Here is a 17,165-nt window from a genome sequence, read left to right on the forward strand (position 1 = left end):
GCTTTTTCTTCATCTATTGAGATGATCCTGTAGTTTTTGTCCTTTATTTTATTAAGAGAGTGTATTACATTGATAATTCTTTTTATTGAACCAACCTTGCATTCTTTAGACAAATCCCTCTTGGTCATGTTGTAAAATGCTTTTTCTACATTGCTGGATTTGGTTTGCTAGTTTTTTGTTGTGGATTTTTGTATCAATATTAATAGTCTGTAGTTTTCTTTTCCTGTGATGTTTTTGTGTGGTATTGTTACTGTTGTTGATTTCATCGGATTTTCAGGTGGGAAATCATTGCATATCACCTTAGTCTTGGAACAAGGCTCTAAACAAGCCAGTCAGGTAAATGGAAATGTCTATATCTAGCAGAGAAAGCTGTACAGTCTTTTGAGGTCCCCCCACCCAGCTTCGTTCCCCTTCCTCAAGCCAACTAATAAAACTTGCTTTTTTATATTCCAAACCTTATTTATACTCTTTTGATCATCTGTTTTCATTGCTCTGAATCCAGAGTTTACGACGTGCTGACAAGTCCGCATTTACTCAAAGCAGCCCCCTAGCTCCCTGACTAAGCGCTTTTGATTTACGGCGGGTCATTAACTCACCTACCAACTGTAATCTGTCAAGAGTGGAAACAAAAACACTTTAGTAGTTAATCCCAGTTGCACTTGGATGGAACCTTAGGCACAATAAGGTAAGCAACTAGGACAGTGACATCAGAAGGGAAAAGTAAACTCAGATAGTGGCGCTGCCTTAGGAAAAGTCTAGGCGTGGAGATGGGTCGGGGGATGCCAGCCGATCTGAGCAGGTAATGGGCTCAGCAGGTGGGCGCGGAGCTCTGAACTACAGGAGGGGCTGGGTGAGGCCACGGAAGAAGCAGGCACCTGCAACTTCTGTTGCTCTGGTAAAAGGATGACCAGAGAGCACAACTTTCCCTCGGTGCCGCCCGGCCCAGCGCAGCTGGCGCTGCTGGCAGGGCTGCGAGGGGTCGGGGCGGGGCGCCGCCCACGCGCGGCTCGGGCCGGAACCCGCTGAGGTGGGTGCGCAGAGCTGAAGGCGGCGGGGAGCGCCCGTGAGCCGAGACTGAGGCCGCAGGCTCCGGGCCGCCGGCGCAGCTCGAGCGCTTTCCGCGGGGTTTGGCTCCTGTCGCTTCCCGTCTCGCCGAACCTGCATCTCCGCCAACAGAGCCGCCGCCGCCGCCGCCTGAGCCGCCGCCGCGAGTCCTCAGAGCCGGGCTGCGGGCGGCCGGGCGCTCCGGGACGACGCGCGGAGCGGGCGGCTCCGGGACGCGGACGCAGGTGAGGGCCGGCGGCTTGGAGCCCTGAGGGGCCCGGCCGCCCGAGGGTCTGGTCTCGGCCCGGCCCTGCCTGGCCGCGGCGGCTCGGGCCCCACGCTCGCGCAGGGAGGACGCGCCGAGGGCTGGGCTGGGCTGGCCCGGCAGCTTCCCGGCGCGGCCTCAGGTGATGCGGAGGCGGTTTAACTTTCGCACCTGAGGCTTGCGGGGCGGCGGCGGCGGCGGCCTCGGGGCGTGACCCGGAGGGAGAGTGGAATTACACGGGGTCTGGAAACGTGAGCCGGGCGGCGCCGGGGGCGTGCGGGGCGGCGGGACGGCGGTGGGGCGCCGCGGGGTCGGTGTGGGCCGCCCTGCAGGTGGGAGTTGAGGCGCTGTGTCCGGTTTCATCTCCGAGCTTGTGGGGAGAGTCGGCACACACCCCCTCCCACGGCCCGTTCCATTCGCACAGACCCACTTTCTTTTGTCTGGTCCATTTTGGTGTCGGCGTTTCAGCTGCTTTTGTTGCAGCCTCGGGTCCGGAGTATACAGACTTGTTGTCAGGCAGAGGTCATGGGTAAGCTCTGAAATGCAGCGGGGCGGAGGTGGGGAGAGGGTCCATAGGGTGGCTGGGATTTATTATTAGTGCCCTAATTAGCTCTAACGTGTATATCACCGAGTTCTTTTCGAGACAGTACTCAATATTTTTGTAGCATCTAATAGTTTTAACACCTGGGAGAGCATTCATTAGTCAATTTCAAAGGAGCATTGTGTGGGCAGGTTACTATTAAGTTACCCATTTTATAGACCAGACAGCTACGGCGCCCGTGAGGAAAAGTGATTATTTCAAAAATAAGCAGGCAGCCCTTGTGGGAGCTGTGATTAGAGCTTATCTGACTGAGAGTTGTCCTCAGTCCGGTCAGTCACTCAACCTCAAACAAAATTTAGCGCTGAGTGCCCCTCTAATAGGCGTATTTTTATTTACTCATTAATTACTAAAAACTTTCTTTAAAAAAAATAGAGTTGAGTCCTTTCATATTCCTGGACTAGTACCCCTAAAAGTGATACTTAAAAGACCAGAATCATTCCATTTGTTGAATAGGATCACTGGAATCGTAGTAAGTACTAAATTTGTTTGTCTTTTCATCTGTCAAACCATTAATCTCCCATATAAAAATGGTGCCACTGGGAGCCCCAATATACCTAGTGATTAGCATAGCAGAGACCCTAAATGTTTATTTAATGAATAAGTGGAATGGTGGTATGCCTGAGCAGCAAGTTTTCTTTTCTCATACAAAAGAATTAAACATTTAGAAGAATAATCATTTTAATAATTTCAGTGAAAATTAACTTGTAATCATGTGCATATTATGTTGTGCTCTCTCTCCAGAGCCATCGACAATTTACCTGTTTCCCTAGGGTTTGCTCTTAAATGATTTTGCCAATAGATCTTTCATTGCCCCATTTTTCTTCGTCTGTTTCATTTATATATTTGGTTTTTCAAAGTGAAGATATTTTTTCTTCTAAAATTCAAGGAAAAGAGTCTTTAAAAAAACAAGCTTTTTTCCCTTGATAAAATAGACTTAACTGGGCTTTTATGAGTGTATCTGAGGATAGACACTAGCTTCTTTAATAAGTAACTCCTGTACATCAAGCAAGAATTCTTCCAGTCAAGTATGCAATGAATTAATAATCATTTTAATCCCTGTAATATTTTATGACACATCTACCTCATATAATGCCTTTTTATCAAACAGAATAAAGCTAAAAAAAAGTTCAGTTAAATTTTGCTAACTACATAGCACACATTTTAGGGCACAGTATGCCTAGACTTAATTACTGACTCATGGAATACACACAGTTCTCTTTCCCTTACACCATCTTCACTCAGCACTCTGGAAGAAAAAGAATGATAATCTGTCCTATCTCTCATAAAGGGATATTTGGAGAGTTAATGAAGTAGTGTCTGGAAAATATTTTAAAATTCTTGGAAGAAAGGTGCTTTGTGACTTCGAAGTGTGACTATAGGGTCATGAAACACTACCCCTTCCCCCAAACATGCTGTCAGTTATGTTTTTTTTAGAGTGGTCATTTCAGGTAGTTATTTTAGGAGGCTAAATACTTATTCCAAAAGTGCTGCTGCTAGTCACAATTATTTTGAATATTTGAAAAATGTAGTTGATTTACAAGCAACATAAAAACATGGTTTTAGAATCTCTTTTATAAGTACTTGTCTTTGGTTTATATTTTGTAATCAAAAACTATGTAACTCAGTTTGAACATCTCTTTTATTTGCTAAACTTGGCAGAATGGTTTCTGCATGGTTGCAAAACTCAGCTCTACCTTCAAGATTTTACTGCTATTAAGGATATTTAAACGGTTATCATGAAAATCAAAATTGTGGAAGACAATTTTGAAAGGGTGTTTTAAAAATAGTTTTGGGACTTCCCTGGCAGTCCAGTGGTTAAGACTTCGCCTTCCAGTGCAGGGGGCGCAGGTTCAATCCGTGGTCGGGGAGTTAAGATCCCACATGCTTCGGGGCCAAAAAACCAAAAAACATAAAACAGAAGCAATATTGTAACAAATTTAATAAAGACTTTAAAAATGGTCCACATCAAAAGATCTTTTAAAAAATAGTTTTAATTAATGGCAAGATTATTAGAAGTAATCTTCCCAGAGTGACTACTCTGAAATGGGCACTGCTTACTTGTAGGCTTGTATACATTTGTAATACATATATGTATATCTATGTGTACATTTGCATATTGTTAAACATTTTGAAAGTAATAATTTGGATTGCAACCTATCAATTATTTATTTCAAGTAGAATACATTAAGTAAACCACATATAATACTGGAACTGTATTAAGTTGTGGCTGTATTTCATATGAAAAATTGAACTTCACATACATGCAAGTGTAAATCTCTATAATAATTTAGAATCAAAATTTAGCTCCACATTATATGTTTTGAGTGTAATATAGCTGTGTCAAAATGGCCTCATCAAAATGCGAAATTGCTATTTTCAAAAAAATCATTAGCAAGTTGTGGGGGGCAGAGATTTTCTTGATCACACCAATTACTGGATATGTTCATTTTCTTCATTTCGGGATTGTTTGAAAATTTTGTATCTGTATTATACATATTATATATCATATAAGTGTCAGAAGTCTGTTATAACTATATTAGCAGTTAAAGAGATATTGGCCTAGTCCTCTAAAGTCATGAAGCAGGAGTTTTATGATAAACATATGAAGTCATTTCTGAGGGATCAGAAGTGGGGAATTTTCCATACAGTCAATAGCTTGAGAACAGGGATAGTATTGTGGCTGCAAATATACCCCATTCCATTCCACTGAATAATAAATACATAATAAGGAGCATATGAAAAGAAGGGATATTATCCTTTTGATATTCAAATGGAAAAAAGTTCCATTACTTAGCAGCCAAGTCTCTCTTTTTAAATGAGAATAAATGGTAACTTTGAAAGAAATCAACTATTTTGATATGCAGATTATTGAAGTGACAAATAAATTATCAGCTGACAAGCAGAAATTTTCCCCTAGCATGGCCCTTTCTAAGATGAGCAAGTGTGATGGTAAACATTACCTTCTGGTTATATACAGGGGTTTGTCTCCCATGTAATGGTCCATGCCCATCTCATTCCATTGATGAATTGTACCTTGCCTCTGACCCTCACTCTAATCTCTGACCTTACTTCATCTTTAATTGCCACCTTTGGTTGGAAAGTAGTTGGTTCAGAAAGGAAGACAGCAGAGGGAAGGGATGAGAATATCTGTTTCATGTATAACATGAATTTTTTTCTCATTTTGGAAGGTTAATAGTTCATTTTTAAGGTCTCCTCAGAATTCCCTGCGTCAGAACAGCCCCAGTAAGTAAGCAGTCCCCAATAAAATGGTAACATAAAGATGCCCACATTAAAATATCTTCTTTTGGCCCTAGTATAAAATAATGTGTACAAAAATAATATTATATTAACCAAAGCTAAGTATCTTTGGTACAGTAAACATTAACCGCATAATTAACAAGGTGTTTTATTGCTTTTCTTGACTTTAGAAAATATTTGAGGAAATAACTTGAATGGTGAGTCTTTTACAAAATGCAGCTGAGGAAACGAGCTGTTGCATTTTTTTTTTTGTCTTGATAAATTTCTCTGTAGCAAGCAGAAATTTAGAGATTATTAATAATAGAACTGCCTGCAAGTTCTGTAATCTCTTTCCCTGATGTGACAGGTGGAAAAACCTTAGAAACAAGCAGTAGGTCATTAGCACAGATTTTAAAAGCAACTTCAAAACATCTTTCATAAAATTGCTGAGATAAGCATGAGGCTTATTCTGTTTGAGAATCTCATGGCCTATTCATAAACCTGGTGAAAAAAAACTTCCGAGGAGCCAGAATTGAAATATGAACACCAATTTAGGCAGCATGGGATGAATAGTATAGCTATGTGGGCCCATTGTATAATGAGTAAATTGGGGATTGTGTTAAAGTTTATTTAATAGAGTTAGAAATTAAAACTAAGGTATATTTTTCTAGCCATATTCTGCTTGAATTTTTGGTTTTATTCTTTCCCAGACCATTGGTCTCCTGGAAGATATATAAATTGTATAATTAATATTTGTATAGTTTCACCTGTCTGACTTAGAACTAGCTAAGGCTGTAGAGTCCTAAATAAAGCTTGCTCTACTCTAGTCTGGCATTATACTTTTTGCTCACCCAACAACCATACCCTTTCCCAGTTTAGTGTTTTGGCTTATATTATTTTCTTTGCTCAAGATGCCCATTCCTCTCCATTCTACTTGCTAATGCTATCTAAATTCTCTCTTACCCTTTAAGACCCAGATGGAATACTACTTTTTTCCCGGAAATCCTTCCCTAACTCCCTAGTTCTTGTTTTTAGTTTACCATATCTTTCTATTTGTTAATTACTCTCTGTTTTTGATAATTTCTTTTGTTTTGGCCTTGAATTTGTTTTTTGTTTTTTTTTAACTAATATTTATTGGAGTATAGTTGATTTACAATGTTGTGTTAGTTTCTGCTGAACAGCAAAGTGCATCAGTTACACATACATGTATATCCACTCTTTTTTAGATTCTTTTCCCATATAGGTTATTGTAGAGTATTGAGTAGAGTTCCCTGTGCTATACAGTAGGTTCTTATTATCTATTTTATGTATAGTAGTGTGTGTATGTCAATCCCAACCTCTCAGTTTATCCCTCCCCCCCTTCCCCCCTTCCCCCCTTGGTAATCATAAGTTTGTTTCCTACATCTGTGACTCTATTTCTGTTTGTAAATAAGTTCATTTGTACCATTTCTTTTAGATTCCACATGTAAGCGATATCATATGATATCCGTCTGACTTCACTCAGTATGACAATCTCTAGTCCATCCATGTCACTGCAAATGGCATGATTTTGTTCTTTTTTTATGGCTAATATTCTATTGTATATATGTACCACATCTTCTTTACCATTCATCCTTTGATGGACATTTAGGTTGCTTCCATGTCCTGGCTATTGTAAATAGTGCTACAGTGAACATTGGGGTATATGTATCTTTTCGAATTATGGTTTTCTCTGGATATATGCCCAGGAGTGGGAATGAATTTGTTTTCCACCTAGTTTTTTTTTCCCTCTAAGGCACAGGTCAGATATTCAATATATATTTTCTTGAATCATGTATAGCACCTATAACTCTGGATACTAGCTGGACATATTCAACTTGTAAGGTTAGATCTACAAAAGATGTTTTACTTAAGAGAGTAAGGTAGAATATCTTCATGCTTCATAATTGTTTCAGTGTTCTGGTAGAAAATACATAGCAGGCTCAAAATGGAGTTGTTCAGAAGATTAATATTAAAAGTGTGCCTGGGTTAAAATAAACCAACAGTGGATGGTGAAGCATCTCAGGACTAACAATAGTGGGAACCATTATCGTTCCAAGGCCTGAAGGGGTGAGAGAATTGGATCATGACTGAAACCCAGAGAGGGTAGCTATGTGGGAAATGCTGCCTGACTCGACCTCTGGCCTTTCTGTGATTGGGAAGGATGGGGAAATAAATACCCCAGCTTCACTCTCTTCCAGCCCTCTGATTTCCTGGTGGTGCTTCCCACTGGCAAATCCAACTGGAAGGCAGAAGATTAGGGGGCCCTATTTTTGCAGGTCAAAAGTCAGCCTCCTGGGAAATAGAGCAAGGTAGGGTGGAAAGTACCTCTGGAGTGGGGGGCGAGGGAGGCAAAGAATATCCAGTGCTATAATCATATCATCTAGAAAGTAAACACTCTCTAGAGTGATTACAGTTATGTAAGCCTTTTTGTGCTGTCGTTATTTCATAAAAGGCATACTTATTTCTTTCTAGTCTAATTCAGTTACTAACATCCAAGAACACTTTATTTTATGGTTGATACATTTCATAAGAACCACTATCCCTCTTTTGTGGTGTTAGCTGGTGTGGTATCGTTACGCGTGTCTTCTCAGTGATTTCATTTTTTCATATTTTGTGTTTTGCTTGTACAGTGCCCAGGTGGGAGACACAGAACTGTCTGCATAGTCATTGGGAAAACTGCCCCTTCACCATTCTAACCACATGATTTGTCTTAATTAGTCAGGATTGCTCATTTTTCTCTTTGTGTCATTTTCATAGATCAGTGGTTTTCAGTCTTGCTGTATGTGGTTCTCATTGCAGATACTCTGTTTCAAGCAGGTTTAAGATAAATCTTGAACATCTGTTCTTTTAAAAAGCTTTCAGATATTTCAGATGCACAAATGTGAGAAGCACTAGCACAGGTAATCATTTTGGTCATAGTTCCCCCCTCCCCCTTTAATGTACATGTAGCACTCTTCAGTAATTAAGGCTCAAATGGAAAGCTAATGCTGCTTTATGGACTCTTCAAAACAAAAAAGATGTTTTAGATTTTTCACACGAGAGGTGCTCGTGATATAGGATGCAAAATATGTGGTTTCCATATTATTAAGGCAAATAAATTTAAATTTTTAAATATAGATATAAAACCTTTTAAATATACAGTATAGAGAATAACGTAATGAACACCCATGTTTCCATCATGTAACCTTATATTAACATTTTATTTTTTTCTGATTTTTTTAAGAAAAAATACATTACAGATAAAATTTAAGCCTCCCTTAGATCCCTTTGAAGAGGTTACCGTTATCCAAACTTGGTATTTATCGTTCCCATTCATGTTTTTATACTTTTGCTATATATACATGTATCAGTAAACAAACTATAACATTGTTGCACATGCTTTAATTTTTTTGTAGCTATTACTGTGCTGTGTGTTTTATTCTTCACCATGTATATTTCTGCAGCCTTTTTTTTTTCCTTGTTTAACATACTTTGGAATTTTTTCTACATACCTGTAGCTTTAGTTTATCAACTTTCATTGCTATATAATATTCCATTGTATCAATGAGCACAAATTAATTTGTCAAATCTCCTATTGATGAAACCGTTGGTTGTTTCTAATTTTTTGCTACTACAAAATGTTGCTAAAGTGAACATTCTTTTATGATATAATATTTCCTTAAATACATACAAACCTAGAAGTAGAACTGCAGACCTACATATACACGTTCTGTCTTAGCAGATCTTGCCAAATTGCTTTCTGAAATACTTGTGTCTAGTTATACTTCCCCATAGTGGTTTATGAGATTTTTGTTGTTGCTTTGTATTATGTTTACACTTGGTCTTGTCAGACTTGTGATGGGCATGAAATGGTATCTTGTTTTAATTTTAATTTTCCTAATTTCTAGTGAAGTTGAGCACTTTTCATATGATTGTTGGCCATTTGGGTTTCCTCTTCTGGCAATAGTGGTTTTATGTTCTGTGTTAATTTTTCTGTTGGAAATTTATCTTTTTAAAAATTTGTATTGTAGAATCCATTGTAGATATTAACCATTTGCTTATATTTATAAGTTTCTTCTTCCTGTCTGTGGATTGTCTCTTAATTTTGTGTGTATTTTCTTATACTGAAGTTTTAAAAGATATCAGTATTTAAAATTTTTCAGTATTTTGCTCTGTGTTTTGAAACCGTTTTATGACTCAACATGTAGTCATAACCTTGGTCTTTCTAAGGTTTGCAACTCTCTTCCTTACTTTCATAAATTCCTTCTAGATAAAGTAGAGTATAAATAAATAAATGAAGAAATAAACATGCCACACAGTTTATCACTGGAATATACATAAAATTATTAATCCTTAACAATTTGTGTAAAAAAGTTTCCCAGTTCAAAAACAGCATCTAAATAGCAGCTTCCAATGTAGCTTTTTCTCATTTTTCTTAAAGCTCCTATGAAAATGTAGAATAAAATGGAAACTCACCACAAAACCAAAAAGCAAAAAACTCCTAAAACACTAAAACTGGGGGGAAGTAACCTTAATTAAGAAGCAGATTGTCCTCGATTGAAGGGAATTTCTCTACATCAGCACCTGCAAATCCCTATCCCACCCTCACTCTTGATACAGACTGCCTGATAAATTCAGGCAGTTCACTTTCTGGGTTCCCAGCAAATTCCAAGAAGCCACTAGGCAGAATGTAAGGCGTTTGTGGTGGGTGCTGCAGAGCATCTGGAGACCTGAGACACACAGAACCCTGGTGATAATACATAGCAGCATCACGGGTCACGCCAGTTCCTCTCCCAGAGAAACAGGCAATAAAGGATAGTGCAAGATGCCCCTTGTGAAGAACAGAGTAGAGAACAGAGGACCAGGTGGTGAAGGCCTGTTAGGGAAACTGGACTGAGTGCTTTGTGTATCAGCAAGCTCTGCCACCGTAGATCTGAGCAGGTGGGCAGAAAAGTGACCATGGGTAATTTCCTCACCTTGTCTGTTTAACACCAAGTCTTGGTAGATACCCCCCATGATTGAAATGTATAGAAAGAAAAAGAAATAAAGCAATCTAAACTGAAACCTCTGAAATACTGTGGGACAAAGGAAGATTTATTATTGAAAGGAATTGGAATGTAACATAAATTTCAGACTTGATATATATGAGTCACATGAATATGGTATTTTATATCCCTAGTGCTCAATTTGTGTTCAGGGGTTCTGCAAACAGTGAAATATTTAACCCCCTCATTGTTTGTATCACGTTGATATTTTGAGGTTCCTTATAAGATTTTGTATGAAGGGTAAAGTGCAATGGCTACTTTCTTAAATAACGTTATTCTCAAAAAATTGAACTTTAAAGAAAGAAACTTTACTAATTAAATCAATTTTGTTAGGGGATCTTACTAATCATTAAAAGTTTTGTTGTGAAACTGTGGATATTGGATTTACTGAGAGTCAGAATAGCTGTTCAGAATGTAGGATAGGTAAGTGCCTCAGATGTCTGGAAGCATTTAAAGAAGGCAGGCTAAACCCTGCCTATTTCAGGAGCCTCTAAGGACCTCACAGAATGGGAAGACAGAAGAAACAACTGGTGCAGCATGGCTGTTTCAGGATTATAAACCAGATCTTCGTCTTAGCACACCATCTAATTGTCACTGAATTCCATGGAGATCCATGCTGAGGGACTATTTAGAATAGCTGTCTGCAGAAACATTTGCTGCCAGACAGTGGTAAACTTATAAGAACAGGAGAATAAATGATAGCAAATTGGGTATATCATGGTGTAGATTCTGTAATTCCAAAAAAGCGGGGAGTAAGCAAAGGCAAAGCAAATGTTAAAAGTAAAATGCACTAAAATTCATATGGTTAGATAGGAGTGTGTGCAGTTTTTGTGGACTCTGTTAACTTATTGAGCCCTGATTTATTTTTAGAATGGCTAAAGAAGTGTATTTCTGATGTCACCCAAAAGCTGATCAAGACAATATAGATCTTGAAGCTTAGAGCTAGTTACTGCTTCCATGCCTTTCCTTCTGCTTTTCTTACTGTAGTCGCCTAAGATGCCAGCAGATAGGGGAGGGCAGCCAATGATGTTTGTTGCCTTCTCTGTTCCAGTAAATGACTTAATAGAGAGCACTTTCCCCCTTCCCAACTTTGAACTCTCTGTAAGGACTTCAGTCCACCTCACTCCTCTTGTCCTTAGAAATCTCAAGATTCTAGAAATAGGAACTTCCTCCTCATAAAATGATGGAGATAGGAGATAGTTTGGGAAGTTACTTTACTTCTCTAGGCCTCAGTTTCCTCATTTATAAAACGGAGTTAACAATCCCTACTTCACAGGAATGTCCTGATGATTAAAGGAGCTAATGCCATTTAATAATCACTGTCTTCAAAAATAGTAGTAGTATTTAAAATAATTCCAACCACTTGAATTCATGTTGTATATGTAGAGATTTTAGTTTAAAAAATATGGAGAGTATACTACTTTCTGTCCCATTCCTAATTAAAAAGAGAAAAGTATTATTTTCTGATGGATAGCTTCACAAAGAGGATTATAAATAATTTGAACACATCCAGTGACATATAGTCATCAAACCACATAAGACGTCATGAAGCTCAGATCATATTCTAAAATGGAGCTTCTAAAATTCAGTCTCTATAACAGCATTATAAGGCTGAGACCAGCTTCCTTTGGTGGTGTTTGCTAAATTTACCCTGGTGATGCCAGTAAGTTGTATCCTGACTTTAAGCAGAGTAAGGAAAGAATGCCTTTTTTTTTTGTCTTGCTTATGCTTGCTTACTTATTCACTCATTCATTCAACTGATTAATGCCCAACACTGTGCTAGCACTGTTATAAACTGTTAAGGAGTTTGCAACTCAGCAAGGAAGACAGACATGGAACAAGTAATTGAAAGCATGATGAATGTTCTGAAGGAGAATTGGAAAGGTCATTGGGGGAAAAAATAGGTCAAGGAAGACCCACTCCCCTTTCTTCTCCAGGGAGAGGCATTTAAGCTGAGACTTGAAGGATATGGCTCTATTCCCTAGAGGCTAGAGGCAAGCTTTACAGGGGTCCAGGGATAGGAGCAGGAGGAGTGAGCCAGTGGAGTGCAGGAGCGGAAAGAAGTCTGGACTGCTGGACTGTAGAGTAGACTGGGGCTGAGGACAGACAGCAGCCAGGTCAGCAGAGCACTGGGAAGCCCCTGAAGGGCGCAGGGAAGTAATGATTTGTTATGTGTTTTCAACAAGGGCTCTGCCTTCAGTGTGGAGGATAAAATGCTTCAGATTTTCAAAAAGTAAAGCCTTGGTGATTAGAACCATAATTTTTGGCCTGGAATTTTTGTGGTCACACATTTGCTTATTGTTTATAGAGCGTATGGGATGAAATATCTTCCTCTTCCCATATTTCTTCCTTGGCCTGTTAGAGAGATTCTGTCCCATTCTACCTTTTTGAAAAAGCTGGCAAGGTATCTTTTGTCCTCAGTCCACTTTAAACCTCCTCTCTCCCTTTGCCCCTCCCCTTCAGAATTCTGATGTTTTCAGAACAAATCCTAAGGAACATGACCATAACTCTGAGTGACATTGCCAAATAACTGGAATTAGAAGTTTTTCTTGCAGTGGTTAACAGAGGGGAGGCTTCTGGTTATGATAACCTGAAAACCTATGCTACGAATACTAGAACTTCTCTAGAAATATTTGATTATATACTACATAAATGCATAGATGAGCTTGTAACAAAGTAAAAGAAAGCCCAGGAGCTAAAAAGAAGAAGAAAGGTGGAGAGAGCTTGGCAACAGACACATGACATAAAAACTACCCTTAGTGTTAGAGTGAGGTTGCTAGGCTCACTAATATGCTCATAGTTATACAGGAGACCAAGGCCTTGGGTACACATGAGGCAGACATTGGGAACTGAGACCCCTGAGTAAAGCCAGGACTTGGGAAGGGTAACATTTTCAGTAAAACAGTAGTTTAAAAAAAAACAGCATCCACGGACACAGAGATTATGAGGAAGTCTATATTGACTTAGTTTCTGAGTAGATGGTAGAGAAAAGCCTCATCTGAAAATTCTGTTCAGTTTTTTTTTAAAGAAACTTTTTATGAAAAATTTCAAACATACACAAAAATAGAGGAATGGCATAATGAATCATCATGTATCCATCAACCAGCTTTAATAGTTATTATTATTCTTCCATTCTTGTTTCTTTTTTCTGCATTATATATAATTTGTTTCTACATTATATAATTTTGCCTGTAAATACTCAAAATTAGAATATTTATCTCTAGCCTAAGGACCTTTAAAAAACATAGCAACAGTTTTATATATTATGTCCAACAAAATTAACAGTTCTTTAATATCATCTAATACCTAGTTCATGTATAATTTTCTCTGATTGTCTCAAAAATATTTTTTTAGAGTTGATTTGTTTGAATCAAGATTCATACAAGGTCTACACATTGCATTTATTAGACATCTTAAATCTCTTAAGTTTCTCCTCCCTCTTTTAAAATTAATTTATTTGTTGAAAAAACCAAGTTGTAGAATTAACTACATTCTGTATTTGGCTAGTTGTAGCCTCATAGTGTCATTTCAACATTCCTCTGTTCATGTAGTAAATAAAGTGGTTCTTAGATTTAGAGGTTTGATTCAGTTCAGGTTATTATTACTATTATTTTAAGAATACTTTAGAGATGGTGCTCAGTATTTTCAGCTGCATTACATCAGGAGGCACAAGATGTTTGGTTGTTGTTATAACGTGAATTGTATCCCCCCAAATTCATATACTGAAGAGCTAATTCCCAGTAGGTACCTCAGGCTGTGACTGTGTTTGGAGATAAGGCCTTTAAAGGGTGATTATGTTGGAATGAGGCTGTTTGGGTGGACCCAATCCAATCTGACTGGTGTCTTTATAAGTAGGGGAAATTTGGACTTGCAAAGAGACACCAGGGTATGTGCCTACAGAAGAAACGTCATGTGAGGACACATGAGAAGGCAGCCATCTAACATCTAAGGAGAGAGGCTCAGAAGAAACCAACCCTGATGGCCCCTTGATCTTAGACTTCTAGTCTCCAGAACTGTGGGAAAAAAAAACAAAGTCTGTTGTTAAAGCCATCCAGTCGGTTGTATTTTGTTATGGTAACCCTAGCAAACCAGTACAGTTGTCCTGTTTTCGAGTGATGTTAAGATTGATCTTTGAGTTCAGGTGGTAACAGCCTTACACATACATTATAAAATGCTCCATCATCCTTTTTTCCAAATGTTTTTAGTATCCATTGATTTCTTTCCCCTAAATCCATCATTTCATTAGGGGTTGTAAATGGTGATTATATTAATCATCCTGCATTTATTAGCATGATACCTTTAAACTGAAGAATTTTTCCTCACCAACTATTTGTTCACCCAGAAATAGTCTGTAGATTCTTTTCCTATATTTATTCATTTTCAATTCTGACATCCTCCAAATCACCTGAGAATCCTTAACTTCAGATTTTAGTACTTGGATTTATATTGAATACTAACAGGGTGATCCAAGGAGCCCCAAACTAAGAAACTTACCTAAAAGCTATTCCTGTGCTGGTGATGTTCCTCAAGCACCTGGCAGATACAATGTGAAACTGTTCTTCCTGGAGGGGCAGGTCCTCAAACAAGGTCCCATAGTTGTCTCATGGTAAAGATGAATTCATATTCCAAAATTACAAAACTCAGGGGGAAATGAGTGAAAGTTAATAGACATAACTGAGAGGAAATTTAGATCCCCAGAAAATTTATGTGAGCCCAGGGCTCAGGATTTTGTTCTCTTCTCTATCCATACTTACAACCTTATAGATCTCATCCATTTTCATGGCTTTAGAGAACCTGCCCACATTTAAAGCTCCCGCTCAGACACTCTTCAGAACTCCAGATTCTTGAATCCAGCTTACACTTAACAGTTCTTTGTGAAAGTTGAATAGACATCTCAAACTTAATACATCCAAAACTCAACTCCTGATCTGCCCCTTCTGTTCTACCTGCATCTGTCCCCATATCAGTCAATGGCAGTTGCATCCTTAGAGTTGCTCATGCCAAAAGATTTGGAGCCATCCTTGATTCCTCTTTCTTTTAGACCCCATATTCAGTCTGTCTGGAAATCCTGTTTGTTCTACCTTCAGTGTATATCCAGAATTTGACCATTATTTACCACTACCACTGCTATCACCCCAATCTGGGCCTTATCTTTTGGCTGGATTACTGTAGCAACATTTTTCCATTATAATGGAGTTTATCTAGTAGGAGAGTTAAATTGATAGTTTCATAACCACATTTCTGCTTTATACTCAGAGAATCTTATTTAAAACTAAATCTAGTAAGCCATTTAAAAAGTGCTACTTTAAACTACTATACATAAAATAGATAAACAACAGGGTCCTACTGTATCCCATAGGGAACTATATTCACTATCCTGTAATAAACCATAATAGAAATGAAAAAAATACCAGAAACTAAGTGGCTTAAAAAAAAGTGCTACTTTATCCAATTTTTCTTTTCTAACCTTAAGTAATTATGAGTAAGTAAGAGTTTAATAGTGCAGGGGCAGAATCTTTTGGAAGCACCTTGTATATTAGGACAAGCTATTGATTCATCTAGAATCATATGAAAATGTTAATTATATTTTAGTCTCTAAATTGGACTTTTTCCCCATGTAATGCAGTATAATGAAATTAGTCATAGAATTGGCTTATAGGTGAATTTATGTGAAATGAAGAATGTGGTTTATATGTGATCTGTTAGAATTTCCTTTCAGTGCCCAGAGTAAGAAAATTAGTTGCCTCTAATTCAAATCAACAACATATATAGGCATGTAAAAAGCATCATGTGGTATTATAAAGGACTGTGAAGATTTGAGATACTGCTTATGCCCTTTCTTTGGGTACTTACAACTTAGAGGAAGAAACAAACGTACACATTAGTATAATACCTGGTGGTGTAGTGACATGAGTACTAGACAGAGGCTTAGGTAACAGATGAACTATTCAAAGATAAAGGCTGTTCAGGAAAGACAGAAGCAAACAATGAAAGTGCCAAGAGCTTTAAACCCTTTTGTGGGTAAGATGATGGGATAAATAAGTAAAATAAACAAGCCCAGGTTTCTTAGCTTCCAGGTCAGTGCTTTATCTGCTAGGAGATACCTACTACTTTTTTGTCTCCATTATCTAGCAATCTTTTACAGTAACCTAGTATAGCTGCCTCTGTATCCAGCAAAAAGCATCTCTGTGTAACTACACCTTTGCCCAGAAGAAAAAAGGGTTTTGAAGCCAGTGTGCTTATTTTTGTTACCAATTTCTCATTTGAACCCTTTTTTGATTATTGATACTTGACCCATCAAAAAGAATATAGCCATCCAATAAAAGCATGGTGAGTTCCACAACTCACTTCTTATCAGCTTTCAGTTAAGACCATGCTTCATATCATATTAATATATTTTACATAAAGTAAATATGTTTTAGCTCTTATTTTCCATTCTAAGAAATCAGCCTGCGAAGCACCTGGGGAAACAAGGCTGCATTTGACCTCAGGATCAATTCTTTAATTAGATACTTTCCTCTGAGAACCCTGACAATTTTGCCTACTCTCTCTCTCCCAACTGGCTTAGAACCCCTCTTACCCTCTCATATGCGTTCACAGTACATGTTTTATTTTTATTTTTATTTTTTGTGTGTGTGTGTGTTCCCTGACAAAACAGTAGGTTCTCAGCAAATATTCACTGAATGAGTGAATATTTGTAGCCTCAAAACACAACTTAAAATTAATTTTTAAAAATCACCTGGTTTTATTTTCTTCTTGCTACTGCCTCTTCTTGGTCCAATCAGAAATATTTTTGGCAGTTTTTTAAAAAATATGTTCAGATGTATCCTAGTCTGCTCAAAAATCTCCAAATATGACTATACCTATTGCTCGGAACAAAACTTTGTAGACTCATCATATGGTGATTTCTAAGATTTACATATGAGAACAAATAGACACACACCATTTTGAAAATATATTTTAGCTTTTCTCA

The 17,165-nt window shown here is 38.1% G+C and overlaps 1 protein-coding gene across 8 annotated transcripts in view; it reads left to right on the forward strand.

The window, feature by feature from the left end:
• Positions 1-1,038: 1,038 nt before the first annotated feature.
• RNF180 (ring finger protein 180) overlaps positions 1,039-17,165 on the forward strand; it is a 285,865-nt gene continuing 269,738 nt past the window's right edge. For 4 of the 8 annotated variants that reach the window (XM_082383180.1, XM_082383178.1, XM_082383181.1 and 1 more), the window contains exon 1: positions 1,042-1,289. The gene's annotated coding sequence lies outside the window, so the exon portion shown is untranslated. Of the gene's footprint in view, positions 1,290-1,716; positions 1,839-17,165 lie in introns of those variants that run through there. The other 4 variants (XR_014242111.1, XM_082383182.1, XR_014242110.1 and 1 more) reach the window with 3 other exon arrangements.

Source organism: Balaenoptera borealis (genome assembly GCF_965194805.1).
Source record: "Balaenoptera borealis genome assembly, chromosome: 2".
Taxonomy (NCBI): Eukaryota; Metazoa; Chordata; class Mammalia; order Artiodactyla; family Balaenopteridae; genus Balaenoptera; species Balaenoptera borealis.